This window comes from Cynocephalus volans, chromosome 10 (assembly GCF_027409185.1).
Source record: "Cynocephalus volans isolate mCynVol1 chromosome 10, mCynVol1.pri, whole genome shotgun sequence".
Lineage (NCBI taxonomy): Eukaryota > Metazoa > Chordata > Mammalia > Dermoptera > Cynocephalidae > Cynocephalus > Cynocephalus volans.
Window position 1 is genome coordinate 97,783,580 of NC_084469.1, and position 8,260 is coordinate 97,791,839.

The 8,260-nt window shown below is 46.7% G+C and overlaps 1 non-coding gene across 1 annotated transcript; it reads left to right on the forward strand.

Moving 5' to 3' along the window:
- The first annotated feature begins 302 nt into the window (after nucleotides 1-302).
- Nucleotides 303-375, forward strand: TRNAV-GAC (transfer RNA valine (anticodon GAC)). The gene has a single exon. It is a non-coding gene; the product is annotated as a tRNA-Val (tRNA).
- The last annotated feature ends 7,885 nt before the right edge of the window (nucleotides 376-8,260 follow it).

Consider the following 8,260-nt stretch of genomic DNA (forward strand, 5'->3'; position numbering starts at 1 on the left):
TAAGTCTAGAAGACAATAAAATAATAAATTGTGATCTTCTTGGTGTAACTACTTCAGCCATCACCTATTGCAAGCTACTAACATAATGTCACTAACCACAGATTTGGTAAGAGATGTGTAATAGCATACCAGATTTTTTTGGAGAGGGCTGCTACTTTCTTAGTGTGGTCCCCAGACCAGCAATACCAGTATAACCTGGAAGCTTGTTAGAAATACAGAATCCCAGGGCCGGCCTGTGGCTCACTTGGGAGAGTGTGGTGCTGATAACACCAAGGCCATGGGTTCAGATCCCATATAGGGATGGCCGGTTGGCTCACTTGGGAGAGCGTGGTGCTGACAACACCAAGTCAAGGGTTCAGATCCCCTTACTGGTCATCTTAAAAAAAGAAAAAAAAAAGAAATACAGAATCCCAGGCCCCAACCCAGACCTGAATCAGAATCTGCGGTTTAACAAGATACCTGGGGGGCTTTCTATGCACCTTAGATCTTGAGAAGCACTTTTTTACACGGAACTTTTGTTTATTCTTGTTGGGGGGTAGGATATATTTAATTCTGTTAAAAATTTTTATAAGTTTATTTTCTAAGACACCTCGATCCAGGCACAAGCCACAGACCTTGAGTCAGAAATTCTCTAGGAATAGTTAGAATATCAGGACCCTGGGGGTCATCTGATTCATCTGGTCACTGGCACTGTGTAGAACTCGGTTCTCATTACTAGCTTGTTGATTTCATTATATTCAGATTTCTCCAAACATCTCTTGGGTGGGTCTGAACCTTTGTCGTATCTCTGAACCCCCTGACCCTTAATGAATTTTATATTCTTTTTTTGGTTTAAATTTACATTAAATAGATACTTAATATCACCATTTAAAGTAGAAAACTACTAAGCCATGAATAGAAAATCATTGTAAAAAATAAACGTGAAAACAAAACAATGTTTTTAAGTTTTCGGTAGCTAGGGTTGCCTGCCAAGGAGCTGAGTCCAAAGCCTGCTTTTTCTTTCATGTGCAGGGAGATTAGCAAAGTATTAGAGGGGTATTAAAGGCATATTATCACTCAGTGGAAACTTTCTCTTTGACATGATGAGAAAGAGTGAAAGAGAATTGGAAACAGGGCAACTATAATCCATGTGACTCAGTGTCATTTAACGCTATGTCTACATGTCGCCTGAAGTCATGTCATACACCACATTCATCCCGCAGTTTGGGAAACTCCCAGCCACACGTCATCACTTGCTAAATATAATCCAGTTGTGGCTTTTTAAGGGACGCTGACAGATGCGAAAACTACCAGCCTGATGGGCCAACTACATTTCCATTGGCTTCATGGTTCTCATCCCAGTGGCCTTTCTTTGCTTTATCTGATGTCCTCTAACACAATAACTTGGTCAACATCTATGTAAACAAATATTTATTGATTACCTACCGTGGTGGTTTTAAACTATGGCCCCAAATTCTTTGACTCCATTCCCACCAAGAAGTGAAGTCTCTCTTCCCCTCCCTTGAATGTGGGTGGGCCTGTCAGTCAACAGAGTGCAAACGAAATGACACTATGTGACTTACGAGGATGGGCTATAACAGGGACAGGGATTCAATTTCTGCCTGCTTTGCTGGAACAGTTTTTCAGAGAGAACTGCCCAGCCTGACTTTTCCCGTTCCTCACCCACAGAAACCATGAAAGAAATAAATGATAGTTATAAGCCATTCAGTTCTAAGTTATAAGCTCATTCATCTGTTAAGCAGCAGTATGTATCCACTGTACCTACTATGCTTCAGGCACTGTTCTGCATGTTGACGTTCCTGGAATGAACCAGACAAACCCTGTGGTCCTGGAGTTCTGCATCCTTTTGCAGGGAGACCGACAATAGACAGCAAAATAATGTGGGATCATGACACACTTGTCACTAAAAAGAAAATAAAACAGTGTATTGTGATAGAAAGAGGGAATACTTTACATTGGCTGGTTAGGAAGTCCCCTCTGAAGAGGTGACATTTTAGCAGAAGATCTGTTGGAGGAGCATTCTGGATAGAACAGCGAGTGCAAAGGTCCTGGGGCAGGAGCCAGCTTGGTGTACTGGAGGACCAGTGAGGAGCTCAATGTAGATAGAGCAGAGTGAGTGAGGGGTCAGGGAAGGGGGATGCAGGGCCTCACAGGCCACAGTGAGGCGTTAGACCTTTTCCCTAACTACGAGTATTGGAAACAGGAAATGGGAAGGATTTGAATGATTTGCCCTAAACTGCTGCTTGGCCTCTCAGCTACCTGCTTCCTCTGTGGCTCACCAGGGGACAAGTCTTAGAGGACCCCCTAAGTTCTGAGGATTGTGACCCTTTCTCCTCTGCAGCCAACAAGGACAGTGGCTTCTGCAGCTGGACTCCAGGAAACAGGATCTTCGCAGCTGTAATTCAGCTCTTGTCTTCCCATCATGGGCAGGGAGCCATCAAGTGCAGCTTCTACTCTATGCCCAGCCCATGCTGAGACTGAGGACCCAGAGATGAATCAGGTACAACCCCACCCTCAAGGAGCTCAGAGTCACGTGGAGACGGAAGGAAGTCATCACAAGTGGCCTCCCCCACTCACCACCTTTTTTGGTCCTCCCTTAACCCACAGGGTCAAGTTCCTGACAGCAGATGTTCCATGGGACCAACAGCAGCCCCTCGCCCATGATGGCAGGGACCCCTGACCCAAACTGGGCACATCAGTGTGTCTCCTCTGGAATCTGGGATTGGAATTGCCTCTCTCTGGAAGAAGGCTGGGCAGGATCCCGTTAACTTGGAGGAGGGCCACGTTCTCTCTCACACCACCTGATCCACAGCCAAGTGTCAGCAGAGATGGGAGCTGGAGAGCTCAGGGCACCACAGTCTCCGATTCTCAAACCTTTACTTCATCCGGTGACACATTCCTGTCCCCTTCTAATAAACTTTGCCTTTTCTTTTTTCCTAAGCCACCTAGTAGATGTCTGCTATATTTTTAAAAATTCCAGGTAGATTCTGTTGCCTGCCAAGGTGCCAAGCCTGAAGCTAGCTTTTTCTTGGATGTACAGGGAGAGCAGCAAGGTGTTAGAAGGGAAAAGATAAAAGCGTAATGGGATGTCCACCAACAGGAGTGTGGGTAGATGGTGGTATGTCCAGACCATAGAATACAACTCAGCGCGAAAAAGGAACGACTTGGTGCTAGCACAAAATCTGAATGCACCTCAGAATTGTGCTGAATGAAGAAGCTGGACACAAGAGTACACACCATGATTCCATTGATTTGAAGTTCTAGGACCGGCTAAACCATAGTGACAGGACTAGAAGAAGGTGTCTGGAACTGGAGCTGGGTGATTGAGAGGGGGTGAGGGGACTTTGGGAGAAATGTTCTAAATCTCGATTTGCAGTGTGGGGAGTAGTTACATGGACATATGTGTTTGTCAAAGCTTATCCAACTGTAAATGTGTGAATGCCTTTTGCTCCTATAAGTTTTACTTCTCACACCCATTAGAGTGGCTATAACCACAAAGACAAGAGATAACAAGTGTTGGCTAGGATGTGGAGAAAAGGGAACTCTTGTCCACTTCTGGAAAACGGTATGGAGCTCCCTCGAGACATTAAGACTAGAACTACCCTATGATCCAGCAATCCCCTTCTGGATATATATCCAGAGGAAATGAAATTAGCATGTTGAACAGATACCTGCACTCCCATGTGTATTGCAGCGTTATTCACAATAGCCAAGATATGGGATCAACCTAAGTATCCACCCACGGATGAACAGACAAAGAAAACGTGGTCTGTATACACAATGGAATATTATTCAGCCTTAAAAATGAAGGAAATCCTGTCATTTGCAGCCATGTAGATGAACCTGGAGGACATTATGCTAAGTGAACTAAGCCAGGCACAGACAGATGAATACTGATGATCTCACGTACATGTGGAATCCAAAATAGCTGGACTCATAGGAGCAGAGAGCAAGATGGTGATTGCCAGAGGCTGGGCGGGGGCAGGGGGTGGGAGACGTTGGGTGAAAGGTACAGAGTTTCAGGAGGATGAATAACGTCCGGGGCTCTATCGTGCAGCGTGGTGTGGTTAATGATAATGTAATGTATACTTAAAAGTTGCTAAGATGGTAGGTCTTAAATGTTCTCCCCCCACAAAAATGATAAGTATGTGGGGTGATGGCTATGTTAAGTAGCTTGACTTAATCATTTCACAATGTACACGTATATCAAAGCATCCTGTCGTACAGCTTAAATATATACAATCTTAATAAAGATTAAGATTGTCAATTATATCTTAATAAAGCAGCGGGAAAATTTTTTTTAAATGATTCCTCAAAAAGGCAGATTTAAAACATATTCACTGTGGGTCTCATTGAGCTGCCTGCTACCTTGACTGAGGCCAAGATCAGTCTAGTGTGTGTTTTTGTTGGGTTTTTTTTGGTGACTGGCCGGTACTGGGATCCGATCCCATGACCTTGATGTTAAATGGCTGTGCTCTAACCAACTGAGCTAACTGGCCAGCCCCACACTCTCTAGAAGACAAAAATCCAACTCCAAAAACATTGACAGATGGTGTGCATTTTGCTAAAGGTTTCATGGGAGATGGAGGAGAGGGTTATATCATACCTAAGGTCAACAAAACTTGCCCAGGTCCCCTTTCGCTATTTACCAAGAGCCCGCAGGATGTCAGGCCCTGTGACATGCATGTGGGCCCCCCGGCGGTGAGCAAACACCCTGTCTCTGCTCTCAGGGGGTTGACGGTTCTTGTGGGATGTGGACGTGAGTCAAACAATCCCACTGGAACGTGTGGTTCCAGTTAAGAGGATTCCAGCTGGCTTCCATGAATGCCCTCAGGGAAAGGAACTTGGTTTAGAGTTTGGCACAGGCATTCCCATAATCTTCAACAGCTAGCACAGGACCCTGTTTTTCTCCGTCACTGTGGTTGGAAGGGATTAACCTAGGTGCTATGGTCTGAATGTTTATGTCCTCCCCCAAATTCTTATGTCGAAATCCTAACCCCCAAGGTGACGACATTAGGGGGTGGGTTCTGTGGGAGGCGTTTAGGTCATGAGGGTGGAGGTCTCATGAATGGCCCTTATTAAAAGATCCAAGAGAAAGTCTTGCCCTTCCTACTGTTGGAGTGAGCAGGGCTGAAGCCATGTTGGGACCTAAATCTGCATGAGCTCTAAAAGATTTTAAAAGGACACAGTTGTTTTCTTGGCATGCATTTCTCTGAGTTCCCTCTTTTCTCATAATTATTTGATATTTTGAACCTTGGTTACAGGACAGGTGACATTACTTACATAAACGTAAAGTTGTTTTCCAGCCAGCCTGGAGCTGCAGACCAGAACGTACTATCCAGACCCTGGGAAACCAAGGAAGACATGGGTGAAGCTGTGCTGATCCCACCATCCAGCAGGACCCTGAGACAACAACAAGGACGGGAGCAGAAACAAGACGGAGCCTTGGCGCGACCTTGCACCTGGCTCCTTGCACGGAGCTGCCACGGCTCACGTCCCCTCCTGCTTTTCATTTCCCATGTTCCATTCTCTCATCCCCCTCTTTAAAAACCCTTAAGTAAACCTGAGTCTCTGAGATGACTTTGGCCTGGCCATGCTCTTTCAGGTTTATTGGACAGATGGGTTAGCCTAACATCTTCTCTCAGGTCACTGGTATTCTTGAATAAAAGCCTACTCCCAGTTTCACCAGCATTTGACTTTTGAGTGGTTTGCTTTTGAGATTTTTTTTTTCTTTTGCAGCTGGCCAGTACTGGGATCCAAACCCTTGACCTTGGTGTGCTGACACCACGCTCTAACCAACTGAGCTAACCGGCCACCACGAGTGGTTTACTTTTGAAAGGGGGCAGGCAGCCAGACTTGGGCCTGGCAACACGTCTACTGTGTGAGGACACTGCAGTGAGACTAGTCCATGAGGCAGAAAGTGGGTCCTCACCAGACATCAGGTCTGCCTTGATCGTGGACCTCCAGCCTGTGAGTAATATATTTTGTTGTTTATGAGCCACCCAGTCTACAGTGTTATGACAGCCTGGATGGAAGAAGACACCCAGGGAAGGGGCTGGGGGAGGTGTGCTGGAACGGAGGGCCAGTGGGAGAGAAAGGCAGCCCTGCAAGGCCTGGCAGGCCCTGTAAGTACTTGGTCTTTATCCTGAGCACAATGGGACCTCACCAAGGGGGTTTCAAGGGGAAGCGAGACCTGGTCAGGCTTGTGTTTGAGACTCTCTGGTGGAGAAAGGATATGTGGGGAGGGGTGGCAGGGGAGCCTAGAGGCATTGAGGCCTGAGAAGTCCCCGACCACCATCCAGGCCAGAGACGCCAGGAGTTGGGTCGAGCCGGTGGAACTTGGGGTGGAGATGGACAGACAGAGGGAGTTGGGAGGTTCAGTGTCAGCAAGTAGACTGGACAGATGTAGTGATGGCCACAAAGAAAAGAGGTCCTGGGTGACCTTCAAGCTTCTGGAGGGCATTGCTGAAGGGAGGCACCGGTCCCCAAGGAAGGGAAGGGGGCTGAGGGTTTCAAGAGGTCTCTAGAATGGGTTTTCCATGCGACCTATCTCCTGAGCTGAGCAGCCCAGAGGCCCTTCTAGAAACTGACAGCGCATCCACCCCTTTGGGAGCCCAGGAATGGGCACACCAGGGAAGGTGGCAGTCTCAGGCTCTTTGAGAATACCTGATAAGCTTGTGGGTTCTCTCTCATCAGGGTGCTGATAAACGTCCTGAACCGAAGGCCCAGAGCCCTGCAATCCAGTCCCTGTGCCTATTTGTGCCTTGGTTTCCCCCTGTGTTAGTCAGGATTCTCCAGAGAATCAGAACCAATGGGAGATAGATAGATTATGGGAATTGGCTTGCGTGATTATGGAGGCTGGGGAGTTCCATGACCTGCTGTCTGCAAGCTGGAGACCTTGTAATTCAGTCCAAATGTCAAGGCCTGAGAACCAGGGAAGCTGATGGTGTAAATTTCAGGCTGAGGGCTGGAGAAGATGAGATGAGATGTGTGGGCTCAAGCAGTGAGGCGCAAAAAAGAGGCAAATTCTTCCTTTCTCGCCTTTTGCACTGTTCAGGCCTTCAATGGACGGGATGAGGCCCACACCCAAATGGAGAAGGGGCATCTGCTTTACTCAATTTACTGATTCAAATTCCAATTGCACCCAGAAACACCCTCACAGACACACCCAGAAATGTTTCAGCTGGGCACCCTTGGCTAGTGTCGACCCCTGAAATGAACTGTTACTGCCCCCCCCACCACTAAACAGGGTAGACTAGCCTCTGTCTCTCCAGGATTTTCCTGATCTCAGCTGGTAAATAGGTCTGAGAGCAGGAGATATGGGCTCACCACCCTTCCCTTCCTCCCTCAGGTCACAGGATGTCCAATGTGGCCAAAGCTGATCCCTTGGCCATGATAGGGAGCCCGACCTGGTGTGGGTACATCAGTGTGCCTTCTCAGCCACTCTGGGGAAGACTCTCCTCCACTCCCTAACTCCACAAAATACTTATCTCACTCCATTTTATTGTTTTTGGTGGCTGACCAGTGCCGGGATCCGAACCCTTGGTCTTAGTGTTACAAGGCAGTTCTCTAACCAACTGAGCTAACCAGCCAGCCCTCTATTTTATTTTTAATTTAAAAAACTTCAACTTGAAATAAATTCAGACTTACAAAAAAAAAAGTGCAAAAATAGTGCAAAGAATCCTGTGTGGCTTCCATCCACCTTCCCCAAATATTAACATCTTGCCCAGTGCGATGATCAGACAGACATTCACAGCGATACTGTACCATTCACTAACGAGCAAACCTTACTCAAATGTCATCTATGCATGTCTAGTGTCCTTTCTGTTCCAGGATTTAGTCCAGGAGCCCACTTTGCATTTAGATATCATTACTCCTCGGTCTCCTTTCATCTGGATCATATCTTCCGTCTTCTTTTTTTTTTTGGTGGTTGGCCCAGGGATCAAACCCTGGACCTTCGTGTTATCACTACCGCGCTCTAACTGAGCTAACCGGATAGCAGTCTTCCACCTTTCTTATTTTTTTCTTGACCATGACACTTCTGATTTTTTTCGGGGGGGGGGGCTGGCTGGTATGGGAATCTGAACCCATGATCTTGGTGTTATGAGGCTGCACTCTAACCAACTGCAATGTGACACTTCTGAGTACTGCCTAGTTATTTTGCAGAATTTCCTTTCACTTTGGTTTGTTTCATGTTTCCTTATCATTAAACCCAGGTTATGCATTTTGGGCTGGAATTTCACAGAAGTGATGTGTGCCC